Raw genomic sequence first — 17,396 nt, 5'->3', positions numbered from 1 at the left:
TTGACAAGAGCATATTTAGCATACTATCGTTTGAACTTCAATGACGTGAAATATGCTACGATCTGAATGAGCTGAACTCTGTTGAACCCGCTGATGTTGGACTGTCAGATGTTGCACTGTCAGTCAGTGACTGAGACTACATAATGAAACTCCCAACTCTAAACTCTCTAGTTTAACCTTGACCTCTGACATTAGATCAACATATTGACATTACTAAATCAAGTCTAAATTGACAGCTTTTAATCTGTACTCTTTGTGTCTTTATTAATCTAACACTATCCAACCCTGCTCCCCAAACAGACTTGTTGCCTCCTTCAGGCTCAATGGATGGGAGATCACAGAGCCCTAGGATCTAAAAGAGACAATTATCCTCAATTGGGGCATGCCAGGAAGAACAAACGTTTAATAAGTGGCATGGGAGTCTGCTAGTCTTCAGAGAGTCAATGGACAGGGTCCACACACGGGGGCGAGTGAGTGAACATGTCACCCCATGCCCAGGATGCAGGTTCCCCCTGTAACCTCCTGTAACCCTCAGCCCCTTCCCCAAATAATTGGACTATGCCTGGGTGATCATAGGTAAGATCGGTGGTGTGTGTGTGCCTTTTGTGTCGTGTATGTGTGTGGGTGTGTGTGTGTGTCCGGGTGGGGGTGTGTGTTTGGGTGTATGTGTGGGTGTGTGTGTGTGTGATTGTGGGGGGGGGGGGGGTGAGACGGGTACCTGAGCTTTTTGTAATTAAGACACACAATTATCTCTACTTGCTGAGTGCATAGTCCTAACAATACCAGTCTGGCAAGAAGGTGTCTACTAGATTTAGTTCATTCAGAACTATAAATACAGAACTTGACCTTGGTGCTCCTTTGAAGCCTCAGCTAGCCTCAGCTACATGAAAACCTCTTTGTGTTGGGTTGGATGAGGGCTCCAACGGCCTTTGCTGTGGCTTGCGCCAAGCTCTCCGAGTTGAAAATAGCTATACATTTTGGATATGTGGTTTTGCTCTTGCTAGTTCTTCTGGAGGCCTGAGGTCAGAACATATTGCTCATAATCCGCTTCATGTGCCACATGACATTATATAATTTATTGTCTTTCTAGGTTACGGGGGAATTCACGTTGTAAATGAACAATTCTGTTACGTGCTCTGACTCCATTGAGTTTGTGGTCAGGCAACACTGACAATATGAAATATAACATTTGGTTTCTGGACCAACAAACAACACTATTTCCTCATGTTGGCCCTGCTTCGCCGGAGCTTAACCCTCCATTCAAAGACTGGCTACAAATTAATCTCATAATGATCAGAAAAATGCACATATGGCTTTCTTTCCAGCAAGGCCCACATTTGGTCCCTGCCATTAAATAACATTTCATCTGATAGAATCATTTGTCTTTGTGTCTGGGCCAGGCAAATCCAAGGGCAGCGTTGAGTCCCATGATTGGCGGACGGATACATTGACATCCCCAGAGGTGAGAGGTCAATCTAGGACAACCTTGCACGTTTTTCGGTGCCACGTTCTGTATTGAGAGTTGCCAGGTGTGAAAGGATCTCCTTGTTGTTCTTGGGCTTATTTGAACATCTGTGCCGGACCACTGGCCAGCTCAGTGGAATAGATTCAAGATGAATTTGGCTGCAAATTCCAGCCAGACAAGGAGGGTAATTTAGCAAAAGTACGCTTTTTGGGGTGGGGCTGGGAATTGGGGAATTGAATGTCTCAGAGTTATAACTTGAAGGTTTTCGGTTCCTAATGCAACCTTACTATATGAAAAATGTCTAATTTTCCTACCGTGTTTTTCATACAACTTGATATGCTGTTGGAGACGCACCAAAAAGTTCAGGAAACACATTTCTTATTTGGAGGATGATATTTCATGGCAAACCACCAAGGCACCTATGTTCCTTCCCAGCCAACTGCAAAGGCCTCCTGCAAACTCTGAAGGTTCCAGCAATGCACCTTGAGGTAAATGATTTCCAAGTATACTACCCCCACTGGGCAAAAAATTGTTAAATCAACGTTGTTTCCACGTCATTTCAACCCAAAAAATCTATGTGATGACGTTGAATCAACGTGGGAAACGGATTGGATTTGAAAAAAGTCATAAACGTGAGGGATTTTTTATTTTTTTCACACAACTTTTAACCTTAATCAAATGACAGGGGAATTTTTTATTTCATTTCACGTTAGTTGACAACTCAACCAAATGTAAATCAAAACTAGACATTGAACTGACGTCTGTGCCCAGTTGAACGTTTCGATCTTTAGATGTGAATAGAAACTTGCGATAGCTTTCCTTACTATGCCTTGACCCCTAGCGTAAACACAACATGGATCCATTCCCCTGCGACTGGGTCCTAGTTGGGGGCAGGTGGTCCACACGGACACCTCTATGGGGCTCTTACCCAAAGGTCAAAGATCGGACCCCTAAAATCACAGGCTTCCTCGCCGCCCCCTAATTGCCTGTTTATTTTTAGTCCAAACAGGGCAATGTGGAGCTATTAAAAGAAACATGAACATGACGACTGTATTCTAATTACCACTGGCCAGGCACACCCTCTCGCTTCTTTCCCTCGGATTGTTACCACATGCTACCAAAGAGAGAGAGTCTCCCCTGTCACCTCCACTGTCTTCCACTTACTTCATGTGGACTCGACTCACTATCTGGGGTGGCTCTTGGGAGAGAAGTTTGTGGAGTTTGTGCACTTCTGCTATCAATTTTATCAGTTTGCTGACAAAAGAATATTACCTTTGGGAAAGTGTTGTAACCCAGAAAACACTGAAACAGGTGAATTGAAAATCATTTTCAGTCATTGTCTGAAATTTGAAACATGGCCTATGGGAGAACGAGGGTGAGCTCTGATGATTTTCATAAACGTCCCAAAATCCAAAACGAAACGTCCAAACGCTGATATAAAACATTTTCTTCAAAATGAATTGAAATCTCTGCAGATCACATGTAGATGTGGCTGAACAGGAAGACAAGGAGATAAACAAACAAAACAAACAAATGTCCATTGTTGGGGAGTATCAGTGAATTTAGTTAGAGCGCTTAAGGAAGCAATAAGTATTTGGGCCTATTTGTGGTCAGAGACGGTGGAGGGGTTTGAAATAAAGCAGCGAGGTGGTGGCGGCCATGTTTGCCTGATTTACAGAGGTTTGATTGGAGTAGGAAGCCACTTGAGGATTAACGAATGGGGTCTGCATTGAACGTATGCACGGCTCTGTTTAGTCTTAGAGTGTTAGCGGTGCTATGGACATTTGATCGGGACAATTAGAGATCTCCCACTCACTGGACCAATCAGGACACTGGAGAATCTATGGTGCTTGGTTGTCCATCCTTCATTTGCATTGTATTGATGGCCCTTTTCTGGCTGTTAAAGTACATCTTGCTGATTTAACTTTCGTTTCTGCGTAGATCTATATTAGTCATTTTTTTCCTCTTTCAATTTTCTCATATTTCTGGAACCCCTTAGATAATGTGCTCTTTTTCCATTTATTTTTCAAACTATTACTCAAACCAGATCTGTCTAATGCTTGTTCTTTTTGTATGCCTCCTGTGTGCTCTCTCCTATCTTGTGTTGTTGGTGACACGTGTGTGTCAGTAGAGAAGCCACGGCTTCTGTCAGGCAGGCTTCTGGTAATCGTCAGACACCTCGAGCCCACCCGCCTAGCTAGCAGCTAACACTGACCTGATGGATTGGGTTTCCTCCCTCCCTACCTACAGATGTAGGATCTTCATTTTGATCACCCTGTTGCAGGAAAACTTTAACTTGTAGTGTATTTGAGGTTTAAAAAGTCTTCCGAAGTTTGTAATCACTTTGAAAAATCTATCAACCCATACAAAAATGTCCATTAACTATAATCCACATAGCAATTCACATTTCCTGTTGCTGCAGGATTTTTTTCCTGCTGTTGAAAACTGCCTCAAATTAAGATCCTACATCTGTAGCAGAGCAGCAACCATCCTAAATCTTCCTTCGTAGAATAGTCCCTACATCTTCAAGAATAACTAGCTTTGGAGAAAATAGACAATAGACCATCACATTAAAGCAATGAATTGATGCTGTTTAGGCAACAGATGAATGCACAAACTGTAAGTCGCTCAGGATAAGAGTGTCTGCTTCATGACCAAAATAGAAATAGAAATGCAACGAGGCAGGTCATAAAAAAATGCAGCTGCATTCAATCTTGTCATCACTTTTGGTCAGGGTTTTTGTTTTCCCAATATGCAACATAAAAACTGGAGATTTGCAGTTCTGCCAAAATGATTTTGACACTCTTGTTCATAATAAATCATGTCTTTATGAGGGTGGTCACAGTGGCTTGGATCCTGCCACCTCCCAAAACATTCCATAAATATGTTTCTCATGATGCAGTTTCCTTTACTTATTTTAAAGAGACACTGGAAAAACATACTATGCATTAACAATGTTTTCTTAATATTTAATCAAAGGATGTGCTGAGTTCTTCTCTAACCATTGTATGCATATTAACCAGAGGAGGCTGGTGGAGGAGCTATAGGAGGACAGGCTCATTTTAATGCCTGCATTTGGTGCTTTTTTATTTAACTAGGCAAGTCAGTTAAGAACAAATTCTTATTTACAATGACAGCCTAGGAACAGTGGGTTCACTGCCTTGTTCAGGGGCAGAACAACAGATTTTTACAGATTTTTACCTTGTCAGCTCGGGGATTCGATCTAGCAACCTTTCGGTTACTGGCACAACACTCTAACCACTAGGCTACCTGCCGCCCCCTACCATTCCATCCATTACAATGAGCCCTTCCTCCTATATCTTATCCCACCAGCCTCCACTGATATAAACATAGCTACCACACCACAGGAAAATGCCCCACTTCATACACCTTTAAATCCAGATCCCTGTCCACAGTGTCATGTTGTCTATGTACAGCTGTAGGTCATGTGTAAGGAGAGACACTGTATGGCCTGTTTAAATACTTAGTTAAGTATTACAGTAGTGGTTCACGAGACCGGCTCTCCAGTGGACAAGCAACTAATTACCCCGGCAAAGTCTTTCTTGTCCACATGAATAATTCAAGTGTTTTTACACGGGATTGTGGCATTGACTGGTAACTGACAGCTAAAACTACAGGAATCCTATTGTTTTGAGCGTTTTAATATCGACATTGGTCAAATCTTCTAAATTCAGTTTTAGATTATGCACCGGGAGGTAGAAGAGAAAAATCTATCACTATCCCCCTCTCAAGCTTGGTCGATTGAAAAATTACTTTTTATTCAAACCCATCCCTTGTTCATTCATTAGTCCTCTTTCCTGATGGACTAAGACATGGGGCCTCTGGATGCCTTGGTGTGATTTGGGGAGTTTTGAGTGATGGAGGGGTGAAGGACTGGGGGCTTTAGGCCAGTTATTACCCTGTTATTACTCTGTTATTCCCCTGCCCCGGCCCCCCACCCAACTGTCACTCAGCTTGATACAAACAAGATCCCCTGATAGGTCAGTCACATGTGGCCCCCATTCAACTGTGAGTGACCAGCGTCTCCCACGGGAAGAACATAGATGGTCATTACCCTGTCTTTACTTGAGTTGTTTAAACCTTTTCACCACTGTCAGTTTGCTGTATGCATTTGCAAATAAAGCGACGGCGCGGAAGAAAGACCCTCTTGCAAAGACTCGAGCAATACAGTGTGATTGTCATGTTGAGCATCCATTTGTTAGGTATGTAAACAAAGGGAGGTACAGTAGTTTCTCCTCTAGGCAGATAGAGAGCCTCGGCCACATTGCCAGTCTGTTTACAATGGAAATAGAGTGAACTGGGATCAGAGATTAATCTTCTCAAATATTGAACTAGAGCAACACAAGGTTAAATGAGAGTCTAGGATTCCCCCACCAGCAAAATGCATAGTATCCAAAATAGTTGCAATTTTAATTCAAATATTAAAAGTATGAGATAATAAGGCCAAAATCAGTTATCCAAAATGGGTTGGGGTTTAATATTGATTTACTTGGCCATTGAAGGCAATGGAGCATGGGGTAGATAAGCTGAAAAAATTGTGCAAAGATACGATAACCTCTCTCAGTGACCGTGCTATTGAAGCATCTGGTAACATTTTAGAATAATGGTTGTTCACCCTGGTTATCAGGAGTGTGTTTTCCACATATTCCTCTTTTATCTTTGGCTTGGAATTTTAAACTTTCTGCCATTGAAAACCCTTAATTGCGGAAATGTTAAGTTTTTCGTTTGGTTTCGGTCTGGTCTGTTGGAGTTACACCCAAACGCTGCACATGCAGACTGCTTCATTTCCTGTGTGTTTGTGCGCACGGCTGGCATTCTTTGTTGTCACTTTGGTTGTTCTTTTTTGTTTTTCCCTTTGTGACGTGGTTTTTAGACGTTACGATGGTTACAATGGTAAGTGTAATAATTAGAATATGTTGTGTTCTGCACCTGTAGGCATTTGTGGATCAGTTGGTAGAGCATGGCGCTTTAAACACCAAGATAATGGGTTCGATTCCCGGGACCTGTCAAATGAATGACTACAAGTTCCTTTTGATACAAGCGTCTGCTAAATATTATATTACCTACATTATGGTGGACTGCTCCACTTGTTTTTAGCACAGAGACTTTCGTTTGCAAAGACGGTGTGTCTTATGTTCTCCTAAGAGGAATGTGTTCATATTTATAATATACTAATGATTTTATTGGATATTAACAAAACCCATCAAAACACGTACCATTCATAATCACATCTTCTATCAATACAGTAGAAGAAATGTCTTGGCCACAGTATTCAAGAAAGGATTTCAAATCAAATTGTATTTGTCACACGCACCGAATGCAGCAGGTGTAGACCTTACCGTGAAATGCTAAGAAAATATTTACTAAATAAACTAAATAAAAAAATTAAATACAAAAGTTACACAATAAAACCGGTGCAAGGGACAGGTTAGTCAAGCTAATTTGTACATGTAGGTAGGGGTAAAGTGACTATGCATGGATAATAAACAGCGAGTAGCAGCAGTGTGAAATCAAAGTGGCGGAGGGGGATCAATGCAAATAGTCCGGGTGGCCATTTGATTAATTGTTCAGCAGTCTTATGGCTTGGAAGGTAGAAGCTGGGCATATGTAGGAGCATATAAATGTGAAATGCAATATTATTAGCGCATTCAAATGGACTCACCTTTGCCAATAGAAAATGTTGTACTGCTCTCCAAATTCAGTTGTTTTTATTGAACAAACGATAAGCAATTTGCCAAAACGATTAACACAGCCAAACACCTATTAATTCATATGTTTGTGTAAATAGGTTTTCACATGCTCAGACCTAATTTCTATTGATGTCGGTCTTTGTCATACCAACAGTTGATGCTCCCTAGCTCACTGTCACTCTGTGGGCCAATAAAATGTTGTTCATCTTCTTAATTGGTGATGTCACCAGCTGGTGGGACACTGTTACCACCCATACAGTTGTTAGGGATTGGTAGCGTGTCTGGCTGGCACTTAATCATGATCAACACACCTGATGGCACTCCCTGGGTAGAGCTATGGTCCAATGCCACTGGGACAGACACAGGTGAGTGGCATACTGGTTCTGGGCGTCACTCAAATAACATCTCATGGAAATCAACTGGAAGAGAGGGGAGTCCCGAAGACAACTAATAAAGTCATCAATCACATATGACATGTTTGCTGACGGTCTGGAGTTGATGTGTAGTACAGACTTCCTGTATAGGCCTCAATCTGTGTTGAGTTTTTGAGACGTAACCCCCAGTAATATGAAACTGCTGTCACGTCGTCTGGTTTTTACGTTTGAATAATAGCTAGAACAATGAGAAGTTAAAACCCTACAAAGTTTTTGCAATCCGGCATGAAATTCTAGACGAGCCTCCCTTAAAACCAAGCATCTGGTCTTTCTGTCTTGACGTCTCACTGGAATCTTTTCAAACGGGGTTGGAAGGGAGCTACGGATAGCAGCTTGGGACACTCCCCCTATTCCAACTGATAATCTTCCCGAGAAATCTAAGGTGGGACACTGGTTGGGAGAAAGGTCGCTATCCCCTCAGTGTCCCTGAGCATTCCGGAGTCCGCAGGGGGCCAAGGGTTAGGCCGAGATGGAGGGCAGGGTGAAGCATTGAGGTGAGCCAGTAGCATTGTCTGCTGAGTGGAGACCACTCATTTGGGCAGGGCCCATTCCTTTTGTTGATGTGTTTTGTTGTAATTGTCAAATGGGCTTTATACACATTCTATTCTGGCATGTACACTGTAGGGTACACTGGAGCTAGGTAGCTGCAAGGGGGTTGCCAGGGTGGTGGGGTGGTAGGGGAAGGAGAAGAAGTTGGGTTTGTAAATCTCTGAAGCTTTGAGGGAGACAATAGAGGGTTGCCACCTGAGCCATATGGGCCCTTAGAGGCCCTTGGGGCCCCGAGCTGAGCAGTGCATGACAATGAGCCAGTTCCACTGAAAGATTTATTAGACTTGAAGTTTATCCTTCAAGTCTTAAAATGTATTATGACAGCGCAGACAATGATGGAACAATCATTTGCATAAAAAGAGAAAACGAGTCTGAGCTGTTATGCCACGAATATTTACAGCTGCAATGCATCATATTCAAGTGTCGACCTCAGTCCTAGCTTACGATGTCAAGGGGAGAATCAGTGTTTTTACCAAGTCGTTGTGACCATAACTTTCTAGAAACAAGTCCCTTGGTAGCACGTTATAATAACTCCACGTTATAAAGCATTTATAAAGGATTACTAAATCGTTTATTCATAATTTCTTAATCATTACTCCCTCTTTTATAAATGTTAGTAACCTAGTTATTCACACATTTGTAAACAACTTTTAAAGTCTTTAACAATGATTCATAAGATCATTCATAAGATGTTTAATATAAGTCATTTTAAACCATTTACAAATCATTAGTTAAGTATTTTTGTGCAGACTCATCTAAAGTTTGAGCTATTTATACTTTATAAATGCTTTATAAATGTTTTGATTGACCAGTGTAATTGCTCACAAAAAGATGGACATGACATTGGTAGACATTCCAGCAGTACCTGATGCTCCTTAAGGTCTCAAAATGGCCACGAGAACATATCAATGGTTAAACAACAAGGCAACAGTAAACATGTCATCCCCCACAAATGATTCAACGCCCCCCTTGGGCAAATTTGTGTAATTTTGTAAATTCCGGATTTCTATGGCAAGACGCATAATTTACCCACTTTTCATCAGAATCGGGCCAGTGGTGTCTGAGATATCGTGTGACTCATATCCCTGAGCATGTGTGCCAAATTTCATCACTCTGGGTCAAACAGATCAAGTGATAAAACATGTGCCTGTTATAGTGCCACCGTGAGGTCGATGTGGATGTTCTTGCATATGTTGAGTTTCGACATTGTTTGCAACATGTGCACCACATTTTGTTACACTACGAATATCCTATACTGATTTCTATGCATTTACAGTGCATTCGGAAAGTATTCAGACCCCTTCCCTTTTTCCATATTTTGTAATGTTACAACCTTATTATAAAATTGGTTCAAAACAAAAATCCTCATCTACACAAAATACCCTATAATGAGAAAGTGAAAACAGATTTTTTTAAATAGAAATACCTTATTTACATAAGTACTCAGACCCTTTTCTATGAGACTTGAAATTGAGCTCAGGTGCATCCTGTTTCCATTGATCATCCTTGAGATATTTCTACAATTTGATTGGAGTCCATCTGTGGTAAATTCAATTGATTGGAAATTATTTGGAAAGGCACACACCTGTCAATTATTTTATTTTTTTATCAATCAATCAAGTTTATTTTATATAGCCCTTCGTACATCAGCTAATATCTCGAAGTGCTGTACAGAAACCCAGCCTAAAACCCCAAACAGCAAGCAATGCAGGTGTAGAAGCACGGTGGCTAGGAAAAACTCCCTAGAAAGGCCAAAACCTAGGAAGAAACCTAGAGAGGAACCAGGCTATGAGGGGTGGCCAGTCCTCTTCTGGCTGTGCCGGGTGGAGATTATAACAGAACTATGCCAAGATGTTCAAAATGTTCATAAGTGACAAGCATGGTCAAATAATAATCATTAATAATTTTCAGTTGGCTTTTCATAGCCGATCATTAAGAGTTGAAAACAGCAGGTCTGGGACAGGTGGCGGTTCCATAACCGCAGGCAGAACAGTTGAAACTGGAATAGCAGCAAGTACAGGTGGACTGGGGACAGCAAGGAGTCATCATGCCCGGTAGTCCTGACGTATGGTCCTAGGGCTCAGGTCCTCCGAGAGAGAGAAACAAAGAGAGAAGGAGAAAATTAGAGAGAGCCAAGATTTTCAAAATGTTCGTAAATGACAAGCATGGTCAGATAATAATCAGGAATAAATGTCAGTTGGCTTTTCATAGCCGATCATTAAGAGTTGAAAACAGCAGGTCTGGGACAGGTAGGGGTTCCGTAACCGCAGGCAGAACAGTTGAAACATTTTATCCATTATTTCACTAAGCAAGTCAGTTAAGAACAAACTCTTAATTACAATGAGGGCCAAGGAACATTTGATTAACTGCCTTGTTCAGGGACAGAATGACAGATTTTTACCTTGTCAGCTCGGAGATTCAAACCAGCAACCTTTCAGTTACTGGCCCAACACTCTAACCACTAGGCTACCTGCCACCCCACAAAAGGTTCCACAGTTGACAGTGCATGTGAGAGCAAAAACCAAGCCATGAAGGCGAAGTAATTGTCCATAGAGCTCCTAGACAGGTTTGTGTCGAGGCACAGATCTGGAGAAGGGTACCAAAAAATGTCTGCAGCATTGAAGGTCCCAAATAACACAGTAGCCTCCATCATTCTTAAATAGAATTCGTTTTGAACCACCAAGACTCTTCCTAGAGCTGGTCACTCGGCCAAACTGAGCAATCGGGGGAGAAGGGCCTTGGTCAGGGAGGTGACCAAGAACCAGATGGTCACTCTGACAGACCTCCAGAGTTCCTCTGTGGAGACGGGAGAACCTTCCAAAAGGACAACCATCTCTGCAGCAATCCACCAATCAGGCCTTGATGGTAGAGTGACCAGATGGAAGCCACTCCCCAGTAAAGGGCACATGACAGCCCGCTTGGAGTTTGCCAAAAGGAACCTAAAGTACTCTCAGACCATGAGAAACAAGATTCTCTGATCTGATGAAACGAAGATTGAACTCTTTGGCCTGAATGCCAAGTGTCACGTCTGGAGGAAACCTGGCACTATCCCTACGGTGAAGCACGTGGTGGCTGAATCATGCTTTGGAGATGTTTTTCAGAGGCAGGGACTGGGAGATTAGTCTGGATTGAGGGAAAGATGAACGGAGCAAAGTACAGAGATATCCTTGATGAAAACCTGCTGCAGAGCGCTCAGGACCTCAGACTTGGGCGAAGGTTCACCTTCCAACAGGAAAACGACCCTAATTACACAACCAAGACAATGCAGGCGTGGCTTCGGTACATGTCTCTGAAAATCATTGAGGGGCCCAGCCAGAGCCTGGACTTGAACCCGATTTAAACATCTCTGGAGAGATAGCTGTGCAGTGACGCTCCCCATCCAACCTGACAGAGCTTGAGAGGATCTGCAGAGAAGAATGGGATAAACTACCCAAATACAGGTGTGCCAAGCTTGTATCTTCTTACCCAAGAAGATTTGAGTCTGTACTCACTGCCAAAGTGGTTTCAACAAAGCACTCAGTAAAGGGTCAGAATACTTATGTAAATGTAATATTTCAGTCTTTTTACCCCTTTTTCCCCCCTGTTTTTGCTTTGTTATTGTGTGTAGATTGATGAGGGAAAAAACTTTTAAATCATTTTTATAATAAAGCTGTAACAAAATGTGAAATAAGTCAAAGGGTCTGAATACTGTGTTCACTGTATGTGCCAGACCACGCCCTGTGAATGTTTATTGGTCAATAACGGCTATGTTGTTTTAGGTACAAGTCTGGAAAATATTGTGTTGAGACCTTTGTCATAGATGCCCCATATCAAGTTTCGTGCAGATCGGTCAAAATTCATCCAAGTTTCGTCAACAATCGCGTGTGACTAAGGTACAAACGAACTAACGTTGTCACGCCTGCTCTCCCTCTCTGACTGCCTTTCAGACTGCCTTCATTACGCACACCTGTCACCATCGTTACACGCGTTACATGCGCTTCATCACTGGTCATCATCACGCGCAGCAGCGCGTTATTGGACTCACCTGGACTCCTTTAATTTGTTGATTGCCTGCCCTATTTATGTCTGCTGCCCTGTGTGTTCCTTGTATCAGCATTGTTGTCGTTTCCCCTGTCCAGACGCTCTCCGTATTCTGTTTCTGTTCTGTTTCATGTCCGTTATTCATTAAATGTTCACTCCCTGTACCCGCTTCTCGTCCCCGGCATCTGTCCTTACAAACGTACTAACAAACTAACGGACGGAGACAGATCCACAATCCCCTCCCCAATTTCATCATGGGCGACAATAAGCACACAATACAGAGGATGTTTAAGAAAGTATATTGAAAATTGCATTCCAAAACAGTCACACTGTTGTAATAGTGTGATGTGTAACTTCAGACAAACTCTATGCTGAGTAAAATAGTCTGAAAAAATGCTAACATAAGCGTTTCTTGGCAGTGACTTTTCTACCAAAACGAAAGTGTGGATTGTAGTCACTCCTTAGAGTAGTCTAATATCGGTTAAGCCAAAACTAAAATAGTGCCTAATTTGGTCAGCAGCGTGATTAAGTTCTAGGTCAATAGGTATTAGAAATTGGGAGTTCAGGTTTGCAAAGTCTCCACCCTTCGCAGAAGGGAACTCTTAGCCAAAGCCGGAACTCTATTGGAGGAATAGAAATGCCATTCTTCCATGAGAAATTCCATAATTTATTTTTATTTTTATGATGTTGGAAAACACAGTTTCAGGTACCACTCCAGAATCTCCCATAAGTGTTCAGTTGGGTTGATCTGGTGACTGAGACGACCATGGCAAATGGTTTACATTGTTTTCATGCTCATCAAAGCATTCAGTGACAACTAGCGCCCTGTGGATGGGAGCCTTGTCATCCTATGGAGCATAGCCATGGTATCCAAAATAATGTCCTTCCCAGCATTTTTATACATAACCCTACGCATAATTGGATGTTAATTGCTTAATTAACTCAGGAACCACACCTGTGTGTAAGCACCTGCTTTCAATATACTTTGTATATCTCATTTACTTAAGGGTTTCCGTTATTTTGGCAGTTACCTGTATATAACATTTCTACCTTAATCACATATCAGTAGCAATGAAGGAATAAACATCCACTAGAGAAAAACTTGTCGGTCCGGCCAGCTGTTGTGTAAAGGCTACATCTCCCTGTTAAATTTTTTCTTTAATTACATTTTTTAACTAGGCAAGTCAGTTAAGATCAAATTCTTCTTTACAATGACTCCTAGTAACAGTGGGTTAACTGCCTTGTTCAGGCGCAGACCGACAGATTTTTACCTTGTCAGCTCGGGGTTTCGATCTAGCAACCTTGCGTTTGTGAGGTTGACAACATTAGCAAAACATTCACATTACAACTCTTTATCAAGTCCTTGCAACAGTTTCACAACAGTTTTTCTTCATAAAATGTTAGATATATTTCATTTAACATCCTGTGATGTGTGTTTTATTCTTTAACAGCTTCTACCCCCAAGCCATCAGACTGCTGAACAATTAATCAAATGGCTACCCAGACTATTTGCATTGACAACCTCTGGTCAGTTAACACCTATGGTTCACCTATTTACCGTTTTTCTGTCTTTTCTTCTCAGTCACTGACATGGTCTCCCCTGCTAGCTACCTGATTATTCCAGACCACTTCCTCAGACTTCAAATCTTCCCTGTGTCCTCTTGTGCTCCCAGGCTTTTAGCAGATTACAGGTAGGGAAGAGTGAGATAAATTGAGCCACGGGACAGGGTAAGTTAAGCTGCCTACAAAAGGAAATATTACCACTACCTTTTTAAAGCCATGTTTATCTTTATTTCCAAAACACAATTGAACACAATCGCAATTACTTTTCTGTCTTTGAATAATTTTAAGCATCTTTTAACACAGTGAAAGGATGCACTTTCATGCTAGGTTTAGGACTTTATATTGAAACGTAGAGACCCCAACTGATGTATAAAACAATCGTAAAATTATCTACTTTGGTTGAGATACAAGCATCATGGAACATCGAACACAAAAAATGATTTGGACTTGGTGAAAATTCGTTTTTGCAACCTAACTTGCTTACCATTTTTCCCATGTGGTTTCTTCCTTCACAGACTCCATGAAATGAGGACCTCTTCCTAAATATTTGGTCAAATTATTAATTTACTCCACTCTCCGCTAAATGGGTTGTCCCTCCCCTGGAGCCTCTGTCACTGAAATATGGATGTCGTTTGAAGCACTGTAGCTGGCCCCAACACCGCCGACGCAGAGGTAACATGTTCGGGGTATGAGGGAGATCAATCAGTCTGCTAGGGTTATCAACCCAGTCCATCATGTCTGCCAAACCTCCGCCCCGAGTCAGTTGCCCTAGATTGCTATCCTCAGGTCATTACTTGCCTTTTGCTGTCTTTCCTTGTCTTGAAAATGCTGATGCATAACTGTGCACTGGTGCGTTAGCAAATGAATACACAAATAGTATAGTAATAGTTGTAGGTGTAGTCATTCATACATACAGTAAACACAAAAACCACACACACACAATGCCGCAGAAGTTAATAATGACTTGGATGATGTACTGCACATACAGTAGTGCTGTAATACCATCTGAGGGAGCCACTGACTTCAGTCTACATTATTTGTTAACGCCACAGATTTAAGAAGCTATTTCTGACACCGTACACTCAACTTCACAAGAGTGACTTTCTTTTCCGGCCCAGCAGTCAGTGAGGGGAACTGCCAAAAGCTCAGTCAGTCAATCAGATAAAATGTTCTCTTTTTTCCCTTTAGGTCATGCACGTAGTGAGCTTTTCATTCGGCACTACTTTGCAGTTGCCAGGCAGGGTTTTTCAAGCCCGGCCCTGGGGACTAGATGATGACTAATGGGGCCATGTTAAAGTGACCAGAAGAGGCAGCTGGCGAGGATGAGAAGTAGTCAGGCCCTACACATTATCAACCAATCTCTGCTGAGCCAGACTAGGCGGGGGTGACTGGAAGGGACAAACCCACAGGAAATACATCATCATTGACTGACCCTGGTCACGTCCACGACAGCGGCTCGCGCCTTATATGGACATGTTGGAGACGTGATATTGATTGGTGAATAATCGGTGGTGTAAAATAGATTCTTACAATGTATTTTGATTGTTATGTTCACTGAATTTCCATGCAGACTTCAATGTAGCAAAAATGTAGTAAAAATGAAAACCTATGACGTCAAAATGGACTCCAAGTCTCTATTTCCATAAGTATTACTGTTGATTTCAATATGCTATTGGGGATTGGGAGCCTCCAGATTGAACAGAGAAGCAGGGGTTTTCATTTGCCACAATTGATGTTGCTAGGTAGAGCAAACCTGCCCCCACGTTTTATCTACAATGTTTAATATACAGCCAGCCACTTTTCCAGCTGTGGCTCTGTCCCCCTGAGTGCTGATTTTGTTTTCCCCTCCTGCTTGCCTTATTGAACCCCCTGTTGTCATCGCTGACAGGCAGATCTAAGTCATTAGTAATTGTTTTGTGGTTCCCTCTGCCGATTATTATGCTTCCCTGACAATAATTTCTGTGAGTGATTTCAACACTTGCTCCCACTAGGTAAGCCATCAAGGCTAATTGCAACTTGGGGAGCCTGGTTGCTCTCCCTCTCTTAGGACTTACTGGTGGTTTCCTATGGGTTTGGTGTTGTGGCTTTGTGGGATGTTTCATTAAGGGCATTACCATGGTATCTCCCTTTTGTAATGATTGTTCTGATGGACATATTTCTAAACTATATATACAAAAGTATGTGGACACCCCTTGACATTAGTGGATTTGGCTATTTCAGCCACATCCGTTGCTGACAGGTGTATAAAATCGAGCACACAGCCATGCAATATCCATAGACAAACATTGGCAGTAGAATAGCCATACCAAAGAGCTGTGCTTGTGATTCTGACAATGAACAAAGCGAGGTCCGTCCAGAAATGGTTTGTCGAGGTTGGTGTGGAAGAACTCAACTGGCCTGCACAGAGCCCTGACCTCAACTCCATCGAACACTAATGCTCTTATGGCTGAATGGAAGCAAGTCCCCGCAGCAATGTTCCAACATCTAGTGGAAAGCCTTTCCAGAAGAGTGGAGGCTGTTATAGCAGCAAAGAGGGGACCAAACTCTATATTAATGCCCATGATTTTGGAATGAGATGTCCGACGAGTAGGTGTCCACATACTTTTGATCATGTAGTTTATCTTTATATATTTACATACAACTTGTGAGGGAAATAATGTATATTTTCATATTTTAAAATCAAAACATTTACTAAAGAGTAAAAGCTTCTCAATCTGAATACAGAAGTCCCTTCAACAGCTCAACCGTGTTATGTCTCGATTTAAAATAAACTGCCATGTTTGATTTTGTTCACATGAAAAACAAGCCCAGTCCCACAGTCACAGCCTTTACCTGCCTTCCTCCCCAGCGGAAGTCACAGACGGCCATTCATAGTGACTTGGTGAGAACGGCAGGTGTGGGAATCATTTAGATTTTAGAAACCCTCCCAGTTTGCCTGGGCCCTTATTCAACATTAGTCTGCCCAAGCTGCTACCCATTGTGCCTCCCTCGTGGCGGACAGCTGAGCAGAGGAGCATGGGAGCAGGGTGATTATAGCATTAAAAACCGGTGACTGAGCAGAACATAAGTTCCAGCTGGTGAGAAAGACCGGGCTGGATAGAAGGAAGGGGGAACCAGAGGCTGTACTGTTCCCACAGGAAAAAGCAATCCAGTACAGAGAGACCTGTCAGACCACACTGTGGCTCCCATCTGTTCCTCATCTCCTCCCTTCGCAACTTCTCTGTCGCTCCTCCTATGGGATATAGTTGTCTGTGGGGAGGCTTTCTCAGTGCCACTGTGTTTTGGGGTTTGGGGGACTACCTTGGTGCTAGCCAGTTATTTCTGATGCAGGTTAACTTTCATGGCATGGAAAAGAACAGAAATGCACTACTGTTACTGGATGCTTGGAAAATGTTGACGTCATGTCGAAGGCTCCACCGAACTCACGACAGGTCTACACTAGGAATGATTGTTGAAAATCTGCCATGTGCTTCATACTATAATATTGTTTTGTTTAATACATTCCTGACATTCCAAAGTGATATACTCTGCCCCCCCTTTTAGTTCCACTGTCCAGGTGTACGGCTCTCTGCGTCTATCTGCGTCAATGCCACATACTCCAAACCTGGCCACTCTAAGATCAAAGCTCAGGGGGTGTTCCCACTCAGGGTTGGG

General features: G+C 42.3%; 1 protein-coding gene across 2 annotated transcripts in view; it reads left to right on the top strand.

Moving 5' to 3' along the window:
* LOC129856842 (uncharacterized) overlaps positions 1-16,385 on the top strand; it is a 52,317-nt gene extending 35,932 nt beyond the window's left edge. For both annotated transcript variants that reach the window (XR_008759817.1, XR_008759818.1), the window contains 3 exons: positions 13,762-13,870; positions 14,258-14,414; positions 14,931-16,385. The gene's annotated coding sequence lies outside the window, so the exon portion shown is untranslated. The remainder of the gene's footprint in view (positions 1-13,761; positions 13,871-14,257; positions 14,415-14,930) is intronic.
* Positions 16,386-17,396: the final 1,011 nt, after the last annotated feature.

This window comes from Salvelinus fontinalis, chromosome 1 (genome assembly GCF_029448725.1).
Source record: "Salvelinus fontinalis isolate EN_2023a chromosome 1, ASM2944872v1, whole genome shotgun sequence".
Taxonomy (NCBI): domain Eukaryota; kingdom Metazoa; phylum Chordata; class Actinopteri; order Salmoniformes; family Salmonidae; genus Salvelinus; species Salvelinus fontinalis.
Note: the sequence above shows the minus strand (reverse complement) of the source record. Positions and strands in the feature narration are given on the sequence as shown.